Source organism: Phalacrocorax carbo, chromosome Z (assembly GCF_963921805.1).
Source record: "Phalacrocorax carbo chromosome Z, bPhaCar2.1, whole genome shotgun sequence".
Lineage (NCBI taxonomy): Eukaryota > Metazoa > Chordata > Aves > Suliformes > Phalacrocoracidae > Phalacrocorax > Phalacrocorax carbo.
In genome coordinates, this window is record NC_087548.1 from 80,402,846 (window position 1) to 80,418,709 (window position 15,864).

Below are 15,864 nucleotides of genomic sequence, written 5' to 3' on the forward strand. Positions count from 1 at the left end.
GAATGTCAGGAATGACAGTGCACTTTAATTTTGTATCCAGCTCAAATTATATCTCAGCTAAATATTTCATTTTAAGAGTCCTGCTAAATCTTTTCAAAGGCCTTGTTTTATGTGTTCATGAAATAACTCACTATTTTTTAGCTTTCAGGAATGGTAATTGCTGTAAATCTTGTAAATTAGCATGAGCAGTACCAGCAAGACACTCTGTTAAAATTCATCTACATTGTTGTTGGAATATTTATTAGGTACTAAAATATTTAAAGCAAACCTACAACTACTACAATTCAAATTACATTTCACCTAAGAAAGCCTTTTTTAAAGCACTTAGTATTATTGTTTTGCTGCTGTATAAGAAAGCACCTAATCCAGCTCCTAATCTTGAGCCAAAAATTTCTTTTCATTAGATCGCTGAATGAAATCATTATATTAACTGAATATTCCCGATAGTGTTTTATCAGTTTGCACAAGTAAATTGCACTGCTCATTGTAGTAATTGACATTTTCAACATTTGCACATACAACAGAAGTGTTAGCACCATTTATAAGCTAGTTAGCTCTTGATGGATTACTGACCTTCAGAGGTCCTTCGGTATGTTTTTTTTCTGGCTGCTGCTGTAGCAGCTGGAGAAATTACCTCCCCCATTTTCTCATTATGATCACCTACTCTCTAGCATCCCTTCTGTGTCAGCATCTCCTAACTTGTTCCAGTCCAACTGAGTTAGCTGACACCTATTATTTAAATTTTCAACATTCACCTCACTCATTCCCCACCTCCCCCTTTGCCTCTCTTAAAACTCATTTGTATTCTCTGCTCCAGGTGATGGTCACAAGTGTCAAGGCTTTCTGCCTGTACTGCAGCATCAGCTCTGGCTCAGCACCATGGCAATGCAACAGCTTCTCAGGCTGAGTGAACACTGGGAATATGCAAACCGAAGCAGATCTGAACATCAGCCATCCCTTCACACTTGCTATCTATTACAAACCTCTCCCCTATGTAACTCAGCCCAACACAGGGGATTCTGCCAGGCTTCTCTATGGAAGAGATCATATACCAGTTCCTTCATATATTAAAAGATATATAAAGACCAACATCAAACATTAGATTTTTCCTCCTCAATGAGAAAGTGACTTGAGAAAGGAGCTGAACATACAGACCTGAACTCTTCTGTTTGTTTTCCAAATAAATACATAGCCTATGAAAGAGAAGGAGCTAAAAGAATTTGGCTTGGTGCTAATCAAATAATTAACATAATGTATATTAATCTCTTACACTGTTCCTATTTGCAGCTGGTTTAGGAGCAAAAGCCACAGAAACCAGTGCTGACTAAAGATAACTCAATTAACAACTGTTCATTTTTAGTATGATTGAAGTTTCAAATTAATCTCCCCAGAGACAGATGAAATTAACTCCTCATATCAATTCAGTGGTAAGAAGATACAAGCACTTTGCAGAGGGAAAACAATCACCACATTGCCCATTTTTTTGTGGGAGAAAGGAAAAACGTATGATTTTTTAACAAACAGCATATGCTCTGTATTTGTTTCTGATTATCCTACATCTAAGTCATATATCAAGACAAAAATAGAACTATTGGAAGGCTTTGAAAACTCATTCTGAATTTCTCCTTCATCTTAAGACATTGGCATGGGAACTTTCAAATAAACATGCACTACCTCTCTCATTCATTAGTCATTTGTACCTACCCACAGCGAGTGCAGCTCAGTTTTTGTATCTCCTTTCCTTGGATAAAACTGACAAAGATACAAGGCAACAGACAGACTTCTCATCTTTCAAGCTCTAGAATCTCTCTAAGTTTCCTATCAAGTATTCTATGAATTTTCACAAATCAATGTTTTACACTATTTTTCCTCCTATTCTTTATGAGGGTTCTCTACCTTCATCTTTCTTAAAACAATTCTTTTATTGAATTGAGGCCCAGAGTAACCTTAAAAAACTTTTAATTTACATCTTTTCTAGACATTGGATTCCTCTTTTATCTAGCATCCACAGGGACAAGAGGAAAATGTGCTGTCTCACTTTTAGAACTCTTCCTGCTACCTAGGAGTTCTTATTTTTCTGGAGAAGTAGAAAACATTCTGTCCCTGTTTTTAAACAGAAAAAATAATGTATATGTAGTTTAGCCCCAAAACTGCAATTTCACAGTTATTTACTTTTACCCATCCAGGCTTACACTTGAGTCTCTTACCCACTGCATAAGATGTTTCTCTTTAAACTATCTGCACCATCCTTAAAGTTTTGGTGTTTGATTTAAAAAAACAAAATCCAAACAAACCAAACCCTAGGAGTCTTAATATTGCAACATACTTAGAGATACTTCACATGGAAGTACAGCTGTCAAAATGGTCTGCCATAAGCTGCTACTCTCAGAACAGCTCTGAGGTTATAACCTCAAGGATCTTTCTAATCCATCTCTGTAGGCATTAGAGGTCCTGGTGGAAGTCTTTTTTCTTCTGGTTGATATGGCTGTAAAGCAAAGACATTTTCACAGACCTTAAAAATAAGTCATCTTGAATTAAAATGAAACTAAGCCAAGCTAAACAACTTCCTGTCATGTAACATTCAATTTTTGTTTCTTCCCTAAAAAGATAAAAAGAGGGCACAAAGCCCTGATTTTGAGATTCTCTGGTATATACTATCTAAAATATTGATGCATAATTTCATTTCAAACAATAAGAAGACTTCAATTTCTAAAGCATTAGTGAGATATTTCAAACATTTTCCCAGGAAATTTCTCTAGCTCCACTTTCAGGAAAGTAGTACTTTCTTATGAAGAAAGATTCTGGCAGGAAATATCCAAGTGGATTCCCTGCCTTGTTATGTTTTTTACAGGCATATCCAATCATACAGTATATACACCGAGTTATATACACACCCACCAGCACACTTCATTTATCATTCCCTCACACACAAAGATAAGGTGTTCTTCCTGACTCCTCATACTGCCTCAGTTATCTGTTGGATTTATTCACAACATTCCCACACCCCTAACCATTCCAGACAGATGTGGACAACCACCCTACCAGCACAGAACTGAGAATGAGGCAAAGTGAGACAGGCTCAACACCCGTATCAGGGAAGCAGGAAACCAAACCATTCATTTTGCTACAGGGTAAGAGAAGAATGCACTCTATAACAGGGACACAGATTGCAGACCTATGCAACAACCAAGGGCTTGGAGCAAACTCACAGAAAGAGTTAACAACGAACTTAAAACTGTGGTTGCAGCCAAGCAGTACACCAAGCAGTGACTAGCTGTAAAGGTTCCTCCCTGCTTTTCTGAAAGTTTGGAAGAAAGTTTATAGGTTACTCTTCATCTGGTTGGGCTTACTCCGATATATTAGTCTCTAAATAAAAGATGATCAGTTCCAGGGCTAAAACTTAGAGTCTCGGAGATTGTCACCTAACTACCAAGGAGTACCTATAGAGTCCTGGACAGAAGGACAAGTCAAATTTCAGAACAATTCTGTTCCTACTGAAATCAATGCAGAACTGTTATTTTAAAAGTTTGTGGTATTTTTAAGTTTTAGATTAGCCCTATAAGCTCTAACTCTCTGTATAGCATTGCATAAAGACTCCACAATTCCCAGTACTCATCACATTTTACTGTTCCCAAAGTTCTGAGACAAGGCTATAAAACCAAAATATTCTGTGTTAAGAAAAAAAGCTATTTATTTGTTACCTATTGCTTCATTCATTTTGTGTGCCACTGTAGTGACAACCTGAATCCTACACAGCAGAACTCACACTAACTACAGTTTCATGTCTCATGTCAGCCATTATCACTCATGGTCTTTGGAAGTCCTGATGGTAAGCAGAATATGGGAAATGACCAGGACATAGCTTTGCTATCAGAGTAACATGATCATCAAAAGAATGATAATGAAGCCTTTGCACCATACCAGATAGCATGTATAGGTTCTCTGTTTGTTTACACGCACACAGACAAACAATTGACTTTTCCTGCTCCTCTAGAATGAGATCCAGGGATTAGAAACAAGAATAATTCATTATCTTTTGATATGCTATCATTTAAGTCTCCTCAGTTAAATTAAGAAGGTTATAAAATGTCTGAATGCAAAGAGAAATCTAGCCAGAAAACATGACATACTGCTTAGAAAAACTGTCATGGGATTTTTTTTAAATGTATTTATTTACAGTTTCTCTGAGAAAGAATGATTAGAATACATTGCTGAGGAAAGATTTTACTGAGGGGAAGGAATAAGACATAGGAAAGTGACAGAAAGCACTACACATCAGCAGAACACTCTCTGCACCTGTGTTTTCTGCAGCAGTCTTGTGGCCAAGTCCTGAATAATCTCTCCACCACTCAGCCTGAGACTTGGCAAGACTCACTCCAAAGATCATATAGCTACAGACACAAGACTAAGAAAAACAATAAGCTAATTTGTTTTATTGATCAAAGAGTATAAATTCATACAGACAGCAGCTGCTGTTGACCCCTTCACATTGAAATCACAGATTAAATTCAGATCTGGACTTTGCCTTACGGGCTCATCTTTCTTTGCTTGCCATAAATTCAAGCATAAAGTGAAAACTGCCCCATTTTGTGCTTTATGTGGAATGAAGATGCCTCTCAGGGGAAGTCCCCTAAGGCTTGAAGCTGCTATGGGCCTGAGCAGGAGCCTACAAAGTTCCTTTAAAGTACAGGGATATGTAATCTTCTTTGGTGATCATCTGATTGGAGCCCAGGCCTAGTTCAGAGAGAACAGCTGTGTAATCCTGGCTCAAACTTCTGAAAAGAAAATGTTGAATTGTCAGAAAATGCTATGAGAAAGTCCATAAGCTAAAGCCACAAAAAATTAGGAAGGTAGAATTGCAGGGAACACTAGAATTGTTAAGAACAGTTAGCAGACCAAGATTTCAAGAGGACAAAGACTTGCACAAAAATATTCTGTCAAAAAAAAAAAAAAGTTAAGAACTACAAAGTATCATAAGTATACATTATCATCACCACGTGTCACCGTAAGAAAAAAATGTTTTACAACAAGTGTGGTGAAACCCTGGCCCAGGTTGCCCAGAGAGGTGGTGAATGCCCCATCCCTGGAAACATTCAGGGTCAGGTTGGATGGGGCTCTGAGCAATCTGATGTAGTTGAAGATGTCCCTGCTCACTGCAGGGGGCTTGGACTAGATGGCTTCTAAAGGTCCCTTCCAGCCCAAACCATTCTGTGATTCTGTGATTCTATGAACACGAGTACACCTCTGCACAATATCCAGGACATCAGCTTACTGTTTAAATGCTTTACTAAGAGAAGAGAGTGACAGATGTGAAAAAACACTTATGCTCTCAACAAATATACTAGTCTTGGTAGGAGGCAAAAGAATAAACACCACACAAAGCACAGGAAATAAAAACTGAAAGTGTTGATTATACTAAAAGTGTTTATTATATTGTCACTTCTAATTCCAGGAGATTTAATTGATATTTCCTTATAATATTCAAATGCCCTTTGGAGAATATGATGACAGAACAAGGTATTACTATCTTCCTTTTATTTAGACACCAAGTCAGATGCATCAGATGCAAACATGGCCTCACTTGTAAGGTAAATCTCAGTTTGGGAAGCACTTCAGCATATATTTGAGTATCATGCAGTACAATGTATTTGTTCACCAAAGAGCCTTGCTGAAGCCAAGCTTGAATGGTAGCAGAGAACACAAGCCGATGCTGTTGATCTCATTGGATATCCACTATCCAATGCTCTATAATTTCTTTCACTAGTGCCTTTCTCATCTATCTTTTTCCAAATATCCTTCCCTCATGTATTTGCCTCCAGCCGTAGCCCTCTGCTTCCTTCCTGCTTTCTCTCCAAAATCACTGTCCATGGATCAAGTACTCAAGAGATGAAACAGGGTACTGCCATTTAAGGCACTCCTGGAAACACCAGAAGGTGAAATGGTCCCAGGGTGTCTGTCCCCAGGACTAGAAAGGACTAGAAAGAGACTTCAGATCTGGGGAAAAAGAATAGATGCCAGCACATCTTTTGACTCTGGTCATATGACTTGCAAGTATTTTCCACAGGAAAGAAATCCCAGAAACACTGAGCAGAGGCAAGAACTGGGATGAAGTTGTGGCACATACCCTCAGTGTCAAGAGACACTAAGTTTCTACATTCTTATTCTACATGTGCAATTCTCACACTTCAGACATGATCTAGGAGAAAGTGCTATTTGGTGACAAAAATGTTTAGTATGAGAAATTAAGTTGATGTATGACATTATGCATGTACGTAAAAAAAACTGTGGGAAAACTGGGCTTCTTATAGAAACTTTATATTCCTGCCCGATATCCCTACAAGCAGACATATCTGGTGTTGAATTCTCACCCACAGAATTGCAGCTTCAAGCACGTTTCCACCTATGTATCATATTTATCTGAAAAGCTTAACAGCAGTGTTCAGGCAAGATTCAGCAATAGCTACTCAGCCATGTGCTCGCCCTACCAAAGCAAAATCTAGCAATACATCCACTGCAAAAATTCACACCTCAGCTGTTCAGACCCTGCTCCCCATTCTGAGGAACCATAAGGCAACCAGTTTAGCTAGATTTAACTAGATGTTATGTGCTACCAGAGTAGTAGGAAACAGGTAAGTATAAAAGACAATCAATCTACTCAGTTCTGTGTATTTTTAAATAAGAATACATAAGAATGCAAAATAATCTTACATTCTGATAAAGATGGTGCATAAATAATCTTTGATTCAACCTGAGTAACTATAGGAAAATGAGTTTTTTTCTGTTTCAAATTTCCAGTTTTTCAGTCTGGCTATTTTCATAGACAAGACTCACTTTCTCTACAGTAACATGACACCCTTGAGCTGGATTAAATATGCTGTATTCTTGCAAAGTTAGCCATTTTTACACTTAAATAGTCAAACCAAAAATTGGCAGTATCATACAACTCTGGTCACAACTCAAGTTTCCAACTGTGAAATGAAGTTCCATGAAGTAATTGAGTATGTGCAGTAGAAAAAAAATCCACTGTTATCCCAATGCCTAGTTTGTAGTGACTTCCTTATATGAAATGTATTGAATCGCCATTAACAAAGTTAACTATTTTAAAGGAGATAGCTGAGCCCTGGTGACAAGCTGCTGAAGCTATGAAAGTCTTCAGAGAAACTTTACATGCATCTCTTCAAGATACAGAATACGACAAAGATGAGACAGAAAAAAAATGTACCTTTTGAGCAATGGAAATTGTTCATGGTATTTGATAAATACATCAAACATTTCATAAAGTTTGGAGCCACAGAGGATTAAAAATGACAGTAAGTCCACCCAAGATGAATACCAGAGTGTATTTCTTCAGACATTTAAGAGGAATTTTTTTAATCTCAGGAACAAATATTAAGCTGATAAAAAAAAAGATTTAAAAAAATGTTCAAGTAAGGCTCTGAATAAGGATTTTGGAGTTGCAGGTTCTACACAAACTTCGTGCACGGTCTTGGATGCACCTTTAGTGCCTGATACTCTGACATTAGTATTTCTATATGGTCATGAAAGCTCAGGCTTCAGTTTCTACCTGCAAATTCATACTTCGTCTGTGTGCTGGTTGACAAGCTTGACTGGGAGAACTCACTGGCTTCCACCATGGGGAAGGTTAGGGAGAGAGACTTGGTGGCCAGAACCATAATGCTGCTCCTACCTGCAGGCAGGCCAGATTTGTCAAAGGAAACCAAAACACATTTTGTGTCCTCCTTGTCTTTTCCTGCTGGACTTGCGTTCTGTCACAAGCTCTCCCAGATTTACCATTCTGTTACTAAACCCAGTCTCAGGAGTGCAAACAGTTCTTTCTCTTCTGGAGAACATTCCTGGACCCTTGTCAGGTGACTTAAGAGGAGCCAAACAGAATGTACAGAGAGTCAAGTTCAAGTATTCTGAGGTAAGGAGGGCAAATCTACATTTTCATAACACAAGCTGGCTATTTCTGGGCCTTGTCCTCCAGCCTTCCACTACCAAAACCTTGCCACATGAACCTAATACAGCATGCAGTTCCCCCATTGTGCATTAAGAGTGAACAAAGCAAACATTGCCTTCTAGTAAAAAGACATCTTTTTTAGGGGGAGGAGGAGAACATGCACAGTATGTTCCAGAGTAGGAATTTGCATAGTATCAAATCTAGCTTACCTTCCAGGAAAATGTTTGGATACATCACAGAAATAGATTCCCTGCATTTGCAGTTTGCAGCTTTGCACAAATTTTGTTGTGGAAATTTAGGAACCTATGGTTAGGCAATAGTTCAAAACATTTTGAGAATGCCATTCTACTAAATAAATTTAGTGCAGCATCTTCTGCTTATCTCACTAGGAAAACTGTATCACTGAAAACTGCCTCCTACCCAGCTTATTCATTTGACTGATAAGTGACTGCAGACTTTCTAGCACAATGATCTCGTTAGTGCTTGTAATGAAGATGATGTGAATCATCTTCACTGTCACTTCATTTTAAGCCCATATTTAAAATTAATGAGTTAGTACTGCCTGAATTACATAGCAAATAAACAAGTCCAAGACTGAACTCATTGTCCCTTCAGCATACCTGACTGCTGAACAAACACAGCCAGTTCTTAAACAACAAATATCTGTGCTTTGGCAGATGTTAGCTCTTTGTTGACCTCATAAACAAATGTGATAATGTTGATGTACAAGGAATATAAATTAAAGGCCACCAGCATATTTCACATTGAACATTTTGAACAGTTAGTATTTCATTATAATGATCATTGGTAGATGACACATTCAATTTAGCCAGAATATTATAAAAACATTCTTGAAAAACTAAGTTTAGAGGAGAGATCAGTGGACAGGTCAGTGGAGGGACTGAAAGGCTCACTAATAAACAAAACAGCTTGACTGAACTGGGATGTCATTAAGTAATCAAAATACGGTAAGAAATGTGCATAGTTTGAGGTGATATATTTACACGAGGGAGAAATACTACCCCTGGAAAACATAAAGGAGACTCGGTGCAGTACAGCTGTAAAGACTGCTTCTTTTTAAGCTACATATATATATATGTGAACAAATATGAATGTTGGTATATTGCTATATATGTAAATGTTTAAGTATAAGGCCTTCACCAAGTAACAGAGCCTTGTCCTCTTAAAGCCCCTCAGTACAGAAAGTAACCATAAGCACACAGCTCAACCAGTCTCATTGCTACCACAGAATCAAAGCATATTTCAACAAGTTGTCAGAAGAGTGTCACTTTCCCACAGGCAGAGCAGGCCAGTTCACTACTTCTCCTTAGACTGCCAGTAGATGGACTAACCACATTCCTCAAAAAAATGTTGCAGATCAAGAGAACATCTGTTAGTAGAAATAGGCTCTGACAGAAGCTCGAGCTTTGAGCTCTAAGAACTAAGATATTAAATTACTTTTACATCCTCAGCGGTGTCAAAATTAAAATTACATAATTTCACCTCCTGTCAACACTGGCATGTCTGCTTAAGGTATCTCAGAATGGGTTTTAGAAATGCCAGCTACTGTTCTTTACTCAAGGTAAGTCAGAAGTAATTCCACTGGCAGTCATGCTTTTTGTGAAAGATACAGTTAAAAGCTGTTGTGCATAGACTGGCACAAGTGAATTTATAGTCTGACAACATATAAACAAGAAAAATGAGAGCAATACTTGCTTAACAGCTGAACAGTCTACTACTATTAGAGAAAAAGTTAATAATACAGAGAGATACCGCTTATGACTAACTACAAGTTTGTGAAAATGTCAGTCCAGAAAGTGTACTGTGAAAGTACTTAAAACAATAGTAGAGAGAGGTGTAATTGCATTGGTCCAATATGTTATAAAGAAATGCAATCTGACCTTTTATAGTCAATTTTTTCCATAAAAAGCAGAAAAAATCTTCCTCCTTCCACTTTCATTTCACTTTAACTGCTGTGTTTCTTTTGAAATGGAGTCTTCTCACAGAAATACTGACTGTTCAATAGCCAGTGACAATGCAGCAGTGAGCAACCGAGGTTTTTCAGACTTTCCATTCAAATTAACTGCAGCTCTCTTTTCCCTTATTCTCTGAGCCCTTATACACTAGTATCAGCCTACATTTAGAGGTGAACTGAGGTTTAAGCAAATGGCACTTCAGTTGGCATGTCACTCCCCAGAAATCCCACCTCTACGTTACGTCTACATTGCAGTCACTGCATGACAGCAAACAGCCTTAATGCCTCCTCTCTGCACTGTTACCTCATCTACGCATTACAACAGCAGAGCCCTTTCTGCCTCCCAGGACCCAGACACAGCACGAGTATTATTTCAAACCACACTATCATGAAGATCCTGGTGGGTCAGATTCCTGCCTAGTAGCCTGAATTTAGTCTCCCAGGCACTCTTCTTCCCTGCGTGATCAGCACCAACATGGTTACACGAGTGCTAAGTTCCCCTCCACACCTAAGCAACCTAGTCATCCCATTAAGTCTGCTACCTTCATAGGAGCCAAGTTTCCAGGCAGTCCCAGCCCTCTCAGCTACCTGCCTAACAGTGTTTCCAACTCAGACCACCTGCTTCCTCTATTCTTGAGCGGTCCTGATGCAGAACCACTCAGTGTATGAGCATACTGGCATTGGCTGGAGGGTGGGTGACATCTAGAGGACTGGGTCATTTCTTCTCAGCAGGCCATGCCCTCTCCGTAATGCTGCAAATTACTCCACTTGCTTTGGCTACTGCTTTTGTAGTCCCTTATGCCTTGGCAAGTCCCACCCCCATTGTCAGGCTCAGAGGGATCACCAAATCTCCAAATGTTTGGAGTTTAATCTACTTTTTCTTTATTATCTCTTATTCAGAATTGCCAGTGCTTATCTTAGACATTATATCTAAATGGGTATCACTAATTTGCATAAAAGTGTGGGGTGGTTTTAAATTAAAATACATATACTGGAAGAAGCTGTAACCTGCAGACAAGTATACAAGCAGGGAAGTGAAACAAACTGTTGACATAATTCAATATACTCTACATGAATGCCTGCATTGATGTAAGGCACCTCTTTCTGTCAATAACAGTTGTATTCATGCTATGTATGCAATACCACTTTACCATGTATACAGCAGGACTGCTTGGGTACACAAACAAGCCCTTTCCAATTCATTGTACATAGAATCATAGATTCATCGAATCACAGAATGGTTTGGCTTGGAAGGGACCTTTAGAGGTCATCTAGTCCAACCTCCCTGCAGCGAGCATGGATGTCTCCACTAGATCAGGTTGCTCAGAGCCCCGTCCAGCCTGACCGTGAACATTTCCAGGGATGGCGCATCCTACCCTCTCTCTGGGCAACCTGGGCCAGGGTCTCACCACCCTCCTTGTAAAAAATTTCTTCCTTATAGGTGGTCTGAATCTACCCTCTTTTAGTTTAAAACCATTACCCCTTGTCCTGTCACAACAGGCTTTGCTAAAGAGTCTGTCCTCATCTTTCTTACAAGCCCCCTTTAAGTACTGAAAGGCTGCAATAAGGTCTCCCCACAGCCTTCTCTTCTCCACGCTGAACAACTCCAACTCCTTCAGCCTGTCCTCATAACCGAGGTGCTCCAGTCCTTGGATAATTTTTGTGGCCTCCTCTGGACCTGCTCCAACAGCTCCATGTCCCTCCTGTGCTGAGGACCCCAGAGCTGGATGCAGCACTGCTGGGGGGGTCTCACCAGAGCAAAGCAGAGCAGAGCAGAGGGGCAGAATCCCCTCCCTCACCCTGCTGCCCATTCTGTTTTTCATGCAGCCCAGGATACGGTTCGCTTTCTGGCCTGTGAGTCCACATTGTTGGCTCATGTCCAGCTCTTCATCCCCCAGTACCCCAAGTCCTTCTCCACAGGGGTGCTCTCAATCCCTTCATCCCCCAGCCTGTATTGATACCGGCGGTTGCCCCAACCAGGTGCAGGACCTTGCACTTGGCCTTTTTGAACCTCATGAGGTTCACAGGGGCCCACTTCTTGAGCTTGCCCTCTGGACGGCATCCCATCACTCAGGCATGACAACTACATCACTCAGCTTGGTGTCATCTGCAAACTTGCTGAGGGTGCGCTCAACCCCACATCATCCTCTTCATTTGGCAGTTTGAATGTAATTTCGTCTTTTAGCTATCCATAGAAAAACACTTCCTAGATAGGCTACACAGCTCCTTCAAAACTCAACAGCATTTATGGACTCTTAACAGGCTTTTCAGTTAGCCCAATATATCACAAGTTTTAGCCTACTGTAAAGAATATACCTCCTTAGGAAATGTTCACTATACCTATCATGGTTTTGGAAGCAACTAATTACCTGTTGACAACATTGATCTTATTGAGTTCCACACCACAGCATTAATCTCCAAGATTAAGGGACAAAAGACAAATTCTCAAAATTATTTTTTTAAACAAGATACATGTAAGTCTTTTATTCAGTACTTTCCTCAGTCAGGGTGACAGCCAATGTGTATTGCTCTGAACTTACACAGCTAGAAACTAAATATCAATGGAAAAATTTAAAAATGTGAAAAAAATGAAACTGTAAGAGGACTTACCTCCCATTTGCACAATATATTTAAACAAACGAGTTAATTCTACAGTGAGAAAGTTGATCATAATGGCTCTATTTATGTAAACTATTTATTAAAATACTTCAGAAATACAAAGATATTAAACATGCTTGTGCATAACTAAATCATAAAGGAGGAGACTGGCAGAAAACAAACAAGCAAATCGTATACAATACAGGTATATTAGAACAACTGTATTTTGAGGGGCCTTTTTTGCTCCCTTGTATATTTTAAACACTATACTTCCCTTGATGCTGGAGAAAGCAATCAGAAGAATCCAAAACCCTCTAATAAAAAATAAAAAGGGAATTTTATAAAAAAAATCCCAAGTTAAACTATATAAAAATAAGCACAAATAGGGCAGAAAGATTAAGGGAATTTTTGGCTTTTACTACCTATGTAAATTAAGTATTGCCCCTGCAGGTAAGTCTAGAGTAAATACGGCGATTCCAGAGCTCCTAGATATTCCTATACACAAAAAAGCTCCTTCAAACACAAGTTTTAGCAACCAAACAATGACTGTTACAATAAGATAGTTCAAAATTCAAGTAATTATAACACTGCTCACTGTAATTATAAACCAAATGTGTCTTGGTGTCTATGATAATAAATAAGGAGCTTTACATACTCCATTTTAGAGAAAGACGTCAGGACAAAATAAATAATGCAAAGGAGCTTTTACTCACTACGCAAGTGCTGTATTCTCATGAAGCCTCTAAAATAGATTCCATATAATAAACCTCCCATTACCTATTTTATATGGACTTTTGTGAGAATTAATTCATGCTGCAAAGTGCTCTGAGATTAATGAAAAAATAATTCTGTCAGGGTAAAATATTATTGTCATACACTCATTTCAGCTTGTGAAACATGTTTTGGTAGATACAAAGGAGAATTCACATCCATAAGGAACCACTTATATGAAGGAGCAATTTCTAAAATATTCCTCATAAGGTGAAAATAAATTTACCTGGGTGTATTTCTAAAATTGTACTTTTGTCAATATACACATCCAGCTACAGCTCTGCTCAACCTGTTTTCATGAGTAACAGTCAATCTAGAAACATGTGCCCAACTTTTCCTATTACTTGTGTTTTTCACAAAGACACTGCAGTTCAAACAAGTAACTACCCAGTCTAGAAAGCAGGTACACCACAAAGAAGTTCCTATGGCACTTTTGTAGTCATGATGATTTAAGACTGTGAATTACATAGGTACTGTGTTACTTCTCCCTACAATCCTAACAGTAAACCAAATGACACAATTGGAGCTAACAGGCCAAATGTGGATGCACAGGCCCTCTTTCAGCTTTCAGACACAAAAAACATAGTATTTCATTTCAGGTTGAGAACAGTAAGTAGTCTAACTGCATATGTTAATTGTTAATATGTCAACACGTTAACTGTAGAACTTTAATAATGTTAATTAAATAGTTTTCAAGAAAAGGTAAGTTGCATTTGTGGACCAGTGTTGACAAAAAGACAAAAAGCCCACAGTGGAGTGTCAGGAAGACTTTTGGACACAAAGATATTACAGTACAAAAAGAACTCTCCCATGATTTTATCCTCTTGCTTATAATATATCATGATAAATTGAAATCTGCTAATAAAATTGCACAATATTGTAATATCTACCACAGTAACATCTTATTTTGAACGTCACCAAGGATGATCCTGGGAACTAAAATTCATAAATGCATTAGCCATTAGAAATCTGAGACTTGGGAAAGAATTTGATTTCTCTGATGTAATAATTTTCTCACGCCCTAATCCCAAATAATATATATGTGTTCAGTGCTAAAGCTGTAGTTGGACAAGCTCTTTTTGCCAACACAAACTGACATTGCTGCCAAGAAAAGCACTAATTCTATGCCTCCATTTTTGCCTTTTGATTGCTACAACTGCTCCACACCTTTCTGTGGGCCAGCATAAGTTTCTCTGCAACTACACAGTGAATTGGATCTGCAAACTGAACCACTCAAAAAAAAACCTGGGGGGAAAAATGTGTCCTCACAAAAATTATTTTCAATCCGTACTTACCTTTGAAAATAACTCCATCAATTTCACACCTTAAGGAAGGCTTGCACATTTGGAAGCTTGGCTGGTTTTAACAACTATATCCATAAAAATAATAAAAGATACTACTACTTCTGAAAACCTTCTCGCACAAGCATCCTTATACTATCCATGTCTACAAAAGCGCTCTAACTGTTTCCACAGGACAATTCCTCTTACTAGTCTATTTTATCTTCCAGCAACTTATGTCGGCTCTTTGGAAGCAAAGAAAGTATCTTCTTAAAGTAAGAACACTTTTAAACTAAGATTCTCTGTATTCTTTCATTTCTAGGTTTTCAGCCTTTCGTTGTGTTAAATACAGATGCTTCACATACGAAAACTCCTTTTTTTCAGTTGATGATCCCCATGTTATTTTCATTACTGTTCTCTATTTTATATTTGTAACATTTTTTTACATTACAGAATACTCACTTTGCTAAAAAAAAAAAAGACCCGTCATATATAAGGCAAGCTAAATTATTCTTATGAAAGGCATACTTCTACAATTGTGAAATTAGGCTAAGACACTGACATATTACCCTACATCCATTAGAGATATTTCTGTTAATCCATAGTTTTGATAAAAATAAGTAACTAATATCATTATACAATGCCTCTTGCAGACTTCTATTCAGCCTTTCCTCATTGTTATTTATCATTTAACAACTGCTTAGTCTTGTGGTTAATAACTGACCTTCTGATAGGAAGCAGGTTAACTCCTAATTTTAACTGCTCCACAAAATAATTTACCTTGCCAACACATACTCAGGATAATTTCTGCAGAAAAATATTTTCATGTCTTATATGACAGTTGTTTTGTATCCCAAGACCTCTGTCTGCACTAAAAATTACAAAGTTTATGCTATTAAAAAGTTTTCATGAAGTACATACATCTAAACTTAACCACATATAATTTCAGTATTTAGAAATGGTGGTTTCCTTCACTCAGAAAACAGGATGGAAAAAGTCAGTATGATTTGTATCTTGGTTCTATCATTATATCCCCGTGATTGCCACAATCAGCTTGGAAACAGATAGCCCTGCATGGCCCTGTGCATTTTGCTAAAATGCCCACTAAGCTTCTTTCTTTCATCAAGATCACAAAAGATAGATATTAAGCATTATCTTCTTCAGTTAACTGGTTTTTTTCTTATTTATATTTTTGCCTTACAGTTCAAGAAGAGGAATGTTCTTTGTGGGGAACAGCGAGTAGCAGTAAGAAAGCAGTACCTGAAAGAATTCATCACCAA